The 8,118-nt window shown below is 40.0% G+C and overlaps 1 protein-coding gene across 1 annotated transcript in view; it reads right to left on the bottom strand.

Annotated features, from left to right (window-relative positions):
• GPLD1 (glycosylphosphatidylinositol specific phospholipase D1) overlaps window positions 1-8,118 on the bottom strand; it is a 49,156-nt gene that overhangs the window by 37,281 nt on the left and 3,757 nt on the right. The window lies entirely within an intron of this gene.

Below are 8,118 nucleotides of genomic sequence, written 5' to 3'. Positions count from 1 at the left end.
CAGCGGCCATGGCTCACGGGCCCAGCCGCTCCGCGGCATGTGGGATCCTCCCAGACCGGGGCACGAACCCGGTTCCCCTGCATCGGCAGGCGGACGCGCAACCACTGCGCCACCAGGGAAGCCCGGGACTTTATTTTTTTTAAAAAGACATTCTATTGATAAACTTATGAAAATGTGTTCAACTTTCTTAGTCATCAGGGAAAGAAAACTTAAATCACAGTGTGACAGCGCTATAACTAACGGTATCCTGGTAAATATTCGACAATTGGCTTTCCAGAGAGTCAAAAAAGTGTGTGTGTGTGTATCACAAATTGACAAATAATAATAAAATATACAACATATAAAAAATTAAAAATAGGGGCTTCCCTGGTGGCGCAGCGGTTGCGCGTCCGCCTGCCGATGCAGGGAAACCGGGTTCGCGCCCCGGTATGGGAGGATCCCACATGCCGCGGAGCGGTTGGGCCCGTGAGCCATGGCCGCTGAGCCTGCGCGTCCGGAGCCTGTCCTCCGCAACGGGAGAGGCCATAGCAGAGGGAGGCCCGCATACCACAAAAAAAAAAAAAAAAAAAAAAAAAAAAATTAAAAATAAAATAAAATAAAGAAACTATAAAAATTCATGTATAATCCAAACAGCACCCTACCACATATAACTTCAAGTTCTTTCCTACCAAAAGCAGACAGGCTGATTAAGTAGTAGCAAAAATCACCTGTTTGAATTTTATCTCCTTTCACTTTTTCTGTCTACCCAGTAGAGCAGGATTTCCCCAAGGCTATTTCACTGACCCAGAACTGGTTTGTGGTAAAATTTTCAATGATCTAGTGACAATCAGTGAAATGAGAAAAATACAGACATATATACATATATATATGTGTGTGTATATATATATACACACACACATATGTTTAGAGTTGCTACCTGTGATTTAGAGTAAGATTATATCCTTTATAAGTTAAAGGTTAAGATTATCACCTTTTGAAGGGTTAAAAAATATACTTTCCCCCTTTAAAATGATGTACAAGTCAGTGGTAGAAGTGTTCTTTTCAGCATTCTTCCTTGGTGGCCTGGCTCACTCCATCCCATTCCGACCCCCTTATGGCCGTGCCCAGATGCACGCCAGAGTCTAGAAAATGAAGACTACATTTCCCAGCCTCTACCGAGGAGCCCACTTCTCCCTCTTTTGCTCCTTCAGCCAGCACGAAGTGCTTGGCATTTCCGCAGCAAGGGTGGAGGGGGCCCAGGTGATCACAGGCAGAGTGCAGGGCATCTATTTTGCTCGTACGGAGGGTGGCTGAGGTGATGAGACCCCAGAGCCAACAGTCAAGGTGGTGGCTTCTCCCTTTCCAAACCACACAGGAGACAGCTGGACGTGGAACTAGTGAATGGGACAGTGGCTGTCTGATTGCATGGTGGCCCTGGCAGGCCAGTTCTGCATGTTTTCTTGGGAATCCGTTCTGGACACTCAGCTTAGAGCTCGCTCCTCCATTTCTCACAGTTTATCAGCACTGAATCCCCTAATACATGGCCTTATGCCCCTCTCAGAATATGCTAGCCAGAGGGGTTTCCATGATCTGCAAATGAACCCTGACACCATGGGCAAAGTAGAAGTCTGGCACTCCAACTTTTTAATTTTTCAGTAGAGACTTACTAATAATATAGGCTATATATGAAAGCAACAAAGAAGTACCTCAAAGAACTTAAAACATAAGGAAATATAGTATCATCTACTTTTTGTTTTTGCTTTTTCAAGCAGTTTCTCATCCCCAGTCTTCTAAAGACAGAAACTCTTCCATACTGATTGGTGAGGCTGACCATAGGGGTACAAGTCCAGCATATCCACTCCCACTACAGTGCTTGGCTCAGAGCTGCACATTTGATGGAAGCTAGTTCAGCTAGAACTTTCCCCAAGACTTCTCAGCTAGAGCTGTGGGGAAGATACCTTCCTCTCGTCAGGGATTTTAAACTTAGAGGTTGAGTCCTGGATGGCCAGTGTCTTCCACTAGGAGAGAGAGCACCATCCAGACCTCTCGGTCCAGCTCTTTCCCAGGGCTATCAGTTACATGAACCCATAAAGTCTCCTTATTTTCTAAAGATAGCTGGAGTTGGACTTTTGCCACTTAAAAGTAATAATTAACCTTACTGAATATTTACCTTCCAGCCACTGTTTTTCACTTTATATGTATTAAGACTTGTTGAATCTGCATCTCCCAGTGAGGCTGTGTTATTTAACAGGGAAAAATAATTCTAAAGTAAATTTTTAAAAGTAAAGGTGTCAGAAAAATAGTCAAGAAACTGCTAGGGGGAAGAAAAGTACAGAGGGAGGAGGTATCCTTCAGATATAAAAATGTATTTTTAAGCTACAGAAATTAAAACAGTATGATATCAGAACCAAAAGAGACAGATCAATGAAACAGAATAAAGAGTAAAGAAGCAGACTCAAGCATAGATAATAATTTAAGGCATGATAGAGATGAATAAAGGATAGAGTAATCAACAATTGTGTTAGCACAATCCCACGGCAATGAGTATTCCATTTTTGCAGGGAATCCATACTTAGCCTAGGTGACGCTGACTTGAAGTTCACATTACCAATAGCAGGTCACTGGATCCCTATCACGCATCATGTCAAAATGATACAAGATGAATTAGAGAGTTAAATGTCAAAAATAGAGCCATGAAATTAACAAGACACATTTTAAGTGAATACTTGTTTAATCTCAGAGTGGGAATGATATATCTAAGGAAAACATACAGGCAGAAACCACGAAAGATGACGCACTTAACTACACAAAAATTTAAATGTTTCTGCATGGTTAAAAGCATCAGAAACAAATTTAAGAGAAAAATAAATAACCACAAGGATCACTTGACACACGACAGGCTACTATCTTTAATAAATAAGCCATTCTTCACATCAAGATTAGTATAGTAATAGAAAAATGAGCAAAAGAAATAGGCAAGGGCTTCCCTGGTGGCGCAGTGGTTAAGAATCCTCCTGTCAATGCAGGGGACATGGGTTCGAGCCCTGGTCCAGGAAGATCCCACATGCTGTGGAGCAAACTAAGCCCATGCGCCACAACTACTGAAGCCCACATGCCTAGAGCCCATGCTCCGAAACAAAGAGAAGCCACCGCAATGAGAAGCCCACGCACCGCCATGAAGAGCAGCCCCCACTCACCCCAATTAGAGAAAGCTCGCTCACAGCAACAGAGACCCAAAGCAGCCAAAAATAAAATAAATTAAAAAAAAAAAAAAGACATAGGCAATTCACAGAAGAGGCAATAGAAATAGTCAATAGACACTTGAAGTATATTTAACCTCATTAATAGTAAAATCATTTAAATGTCTATTAAACCAATAACAAAATACCATTTTCACATATGAAATTGGAAAAAATGAAAAAATAATTTTAAAAAATAGACCATAAAAGTGAATCCATTTCCAAATCTGAGTATAAAGAAATTTCAATGAAATACATGAACAATTAAGGATATTAATCCTTTCTTGGTCATGTATGTCTTCCCTGGTTTTTTTTGTTTGTTTCTGGGCCAAGGGGATTCGACTAGCAGGGCCAGGGCTGAAGGGATTTGCCAGGTAATGGATCACATACAAGGAGATCTAGCGTGTAAGAATATATATTGAGGATGATGGAGGCCAGGTTTCTCACTGTTGGAGAAAGGAGCAACAGATACACACATGGAGAAAGCTAGAATAAATCCTGTGCTGATGGATTGGAACTGGAGATGTTTTTGTGTGTGACAGACACAAAAGCCAACTTCAAGTGAAATCTGGGACAGTTTGAGCATCAAGATAAATAATGTTAGTAATGTGATATAAACCACTGAATAAAATAGGAATCCATGACTGTATACTAATATAAAGAAATAGATAAATGGGGAATAAGGAAAAGCTCTACCTTACAGCAGAATGCTAACTAATAAATTTAGAAGGAATGATGGAATCAGATAAACAATTTGGCAACCATCAAAATTATTTCAGGCAAGAATAAGCAATGGATGCTAAAAAGTTTGAGGGAAAACAGGATATTTACATTACTTCAATATATCTCCTCACAAAATATTTACTAATTAATTTTAAAAGTAGAAAATATTTATTAACTTTCCAATATAAAAATGTGGCAGACACCATCTTAACCAAGTGATAAAATTAACATCAATAGGACTTCTGCTTCCAGAAGTGGGTGTACTTTTCCCTATTCTTCTTGCTAAATACAACTGAAACCCTGGGCATTGTATACAGAACGAATATAAGATGACTCAAAGGTGGAGATAAGTATGCAGATTGGCTAAGAAACTCAGGACCTGAAGAATAACACTGTGGTGAGTTCTGTGGATTTTCTTTTTACTTCATATATCCCAAGCTGGATAATGGAAAAGCCAGCCACCAAGAAACTCCAATGGGTATAGACAGAACAAAACAATGCCACAATAAAAGCCTGCTCTCTCTAGTCACAGAACCAGGAAACCAACAGCCTAGCAAGACAGAGGACTTCTACACAGTTAACATTTCTACTCCAGGTAAACATCACAGAAAAACCTGTGGCCCCACCCTTCCTCACCACCAGCTAAGGTCTAGTGGGGAGCCTAGACTTGTCCCCTCACCAGGCTGCAGTAAGGTGCCCCAGCACCCCAACTACAGTGGTATCAGAAAAGGCTAAGGAGGGAGCCAGGACTTTCATCCCTACCATCCTGCCCCCTACCCCTACCCTTTGATGTCAGTGAGACCATGAGGAGAGCCTAGGCATCCAATCCCAACTGGCAGTAACAAGGAATCTCTCCCCATCCCCACTGGGGAGGGGGGCAGTGTCAGAAGAAGCCCAGGGGAGGTCAGGACATCCACCTACACCCAGTAATAAGAGGCCACCTCTGCCTTCTGACATCAGTAGAGGCCATGGTGAGGAGCAGCAATTAGGCAGTCCTACCCCTCCTGGCCAGAGAGGCATCAGGGCAGGCCCAGTGGGGAACCTTGAATTCTAACCCCAGCTGGGAGTTAGGAGGCAGTATCCCCTGACCCCTTTCCCAACCTGAGTGGTATCAGAAGAAGACAACTAAAGCAGGAAGTTTAAATAAGATCCAGAGTCTCATAACCTAATACCTAAAACGTCCAGGTTTCAATCAAAGATCACTCATCATACCAAGAACTAGAAAGATGTCAAAAGGAATGAAAAGAGATAATCAGTAGATGCCAGCATTGAGATGGCAGAATTTTTTGAATTATCTGACAAATATTTTAAAGCAGCCATCATAAAAATGCTTCCGTGAACAATTACAAACACAGTTGAAACAAACAAAAGAGTCAAAGAAATAGAAGATATAAAGAAGAACTGAATGGAAACTATAGAACTGAAAAATACGATAGCTGAAATAAAAGTTCAGAAATGGTACAAGTTGACATCATGTGCCTTCTGGTAAAAGGCAATGAGAAGAATACAGCATCACTTCAATGGTCTATAATATTTCTGCCCAAAAATAACCTGCAGGAGAATCTAATCATGAGGAACCATCAGACAAAACCAAATGAAGGTGCATTCTACAGAGTTACTGGACTGTACTTTTTCAAACTATTGAGGACAGTAAAGACAAGTAGGCCTGAGGAACTGTTACATGTTGGAGGAGATCAGACAACTAAACACATGCTCCTGGAACCATAAAGCATATTGAGACAACTGGTGAAATTTGTAAGAGCCTGAGGATTGGGTGATAGTGTTGTTTCAATGTTGATTTCCTGATTGTGATTATTATACTGTAGTTCTATAGATACATATAGTAGTTACATATATGTATATATATGGTGTCCTTGTTTTTAGGAAATGTAGTCCCTCCTTATCCATGGTTTTACTTTCCTTGGTTTCAGTTACCCATGGTTCAAAAATATTAAATGGAAAATTCCAGAAATAAAAAATTCATAGTTTTTAAATTGGGTGCCATTCTGAGTATCATGATGAAATCTCGAGCCATCCTGCTCTGTCTGCCTGGAATGTGAATCATCCCTTTGTCCAGTATATCTTGCCCATTTGTCTCCACTATTACATCTACTATCAAGTAGCGCAGTGCTTGGGTTCAAGTAGCTCTTATCTTTCTCAATAATGGCCCCAAAGCACAAGAATAATGATGCTGGCAGTTAGGATATGCTGAAGAGAAGCTGTAAAGTGCTTCCTTTAAGTGAAATGGTGAACACTGTAGACTTAATAAGGGAAGAAAGTGTATGATGAGTTTGATATACAGTAAGGTATACAGGAAGAACTACTGTACAGTAAGAACAAACCTTCTAGCCATGAAATTGTGAAGAAGGAAAAGGAAATTTGTGCTAATTTTGCTGCTGCACCTCAAACTGTAAAAGTTACAGCCACAGTGTGTGATTAAGTGCCTAGATAAAACGGAAAATACATTAAATTTGTACAATATTTTGATAGACCATATTCACATAATTTTATTACAGTATATTGTTATAATTGTTCTACTTTATATTAGTCATTGTTGTTTCTCTTACTGTGCCTAATTCATAAATTAAGCTTTATCATAAGTATGAACATATGTATAGGAAAATACAGTATATATGAGGTTCAGTACTAGCCACGGTTTCAGGCATCCACTGAAAGTCTTGGGATGTATCCCCCGAGGATGAGGGGAACTACTGTACACAAGGGTGTGTTGAAGGGTAATGATTACCACGTCAGCAACTAACTCTCAAATGGCTCAGGGGAAAATCAATACGTATACAGAGGCTCAAAAGGCAAATAGGATAAGTTATCGACAACTGGGGAAATTGGGTAAAAGGCATACAGGAATTATTTGTCTAATTTTTTCAACTTTTCTAGTTTTTAATTATTTCAAAATAAAAAGTTAACATAAGGAACTGGTTAAATGAATCATGGTACAGAAAAGTATGTAATGGTTTAAAATTATTCTGAAGATGTCTATTGATATGGACATGAACAGATATATGACTATATCTCTGATATGGTAAATGACAAAAAAGGCAAGTTTACAAAATAATGCATAACTTAAAAAAAAGAGAGAAAGTGCTAATAAATGCAGAGAAAACGCCTGGCATGATTTAAAGCAAAATGTTAACATTGGTTATTTCTAAGATTTTTTTTTTCTTTTTACAATGAGTTTCTATTAGTTTTATAATCAGAAAAGACAAAATCTATTCTCTGGGCAGTGAGGGAGGAGCAGAGCAAAGAGAGGACAGCAACCAACCAAATACCATTGTTTTGATTTCCTGGTTAACATACCACATTCTGTTTATTGTTGTAGAAAGAGAATAAAATCAGGGCAATAATGACCACCAATGTGAGGTACACTTGGTTCTTACAGCTCTTATAACTTAATAAGCTGGTTTTCTCAGCTTTATGCATTAGTCTCTTATTAACTTGATTAGGGTAAGTCAAAGTCGTTAAAATGTAGTCACCTCTGGATATATCAGCAAATGATAATCCCAGAACCAACAAAACTCAGACCCCGAATGTTCAGGGCTTGCTGATATACCGCCAGCCTGTCGGGGGTCTGTCTAGCTTCCTTTGGGAAACCTCCCTCTGTATCCTTTCACCAAACTGGACCAATGAGTCCAGCAGTCACCAAAGAGCAGGTTCTAGTAGGGAGAAAGAGAAACTCCAAAGATTCCCACATATGGAGATATAAAATAGATCACCAATCCTTGAAAAGGGATTTTTTGACAACATGATAAAAGGTAAAGTAATCCCTATCTGTCTTCATAAGTTAAAAGGGGGAGGTGTGTGTCCTCAGGGCATTTCCAATGATGATATCAGTATTTGGATTAGGACCAATGCTGAGGGGAAGTATGTGTGTCCATTTAACATGCTGTAAGTTAGTGATAGGCGCTTGAATGCCTCTACTAGAAAATCACTCTGCCCAGGACTGATTGTTCACACCCTGGGTTAGATTCTTGCTTCTCCTCTTTCCTGTCGACTTTCTATCAGGGTCAAGGAAGATGACAATCAAATATAAATGCTGGTTTTTTTCCTAGAAGGCCTGTTAAATTGGTGAATAGGGAAGTTGAAACTAATGACTAAAAGTGATTTATGGGGCTTCCCTGGTGGCGCAGTGGTTGAGAGTCCGCCTGCCGATGCAGGGGAC

This window comes from Physeter macrocephalus, chromosome 18, assembly GCF_002837175.3.
Source record: "Physeter macrocephalus isolate SW-GA chromosome 18, ASM283717v5, whole genome shotgun sequence".
Classification (NCBI taxonomy): Eukaryota; Metazoa; Chordata; class Mammalia; order Artiodactyla; family Physeteridae; genus Physeter; species Physeter macrocephalus.
The sequence above is the reverse complement of the archived record's forward strand: the minus strand, read 5'-3'. Positions and strand labels throughout refer to the sequence as shown.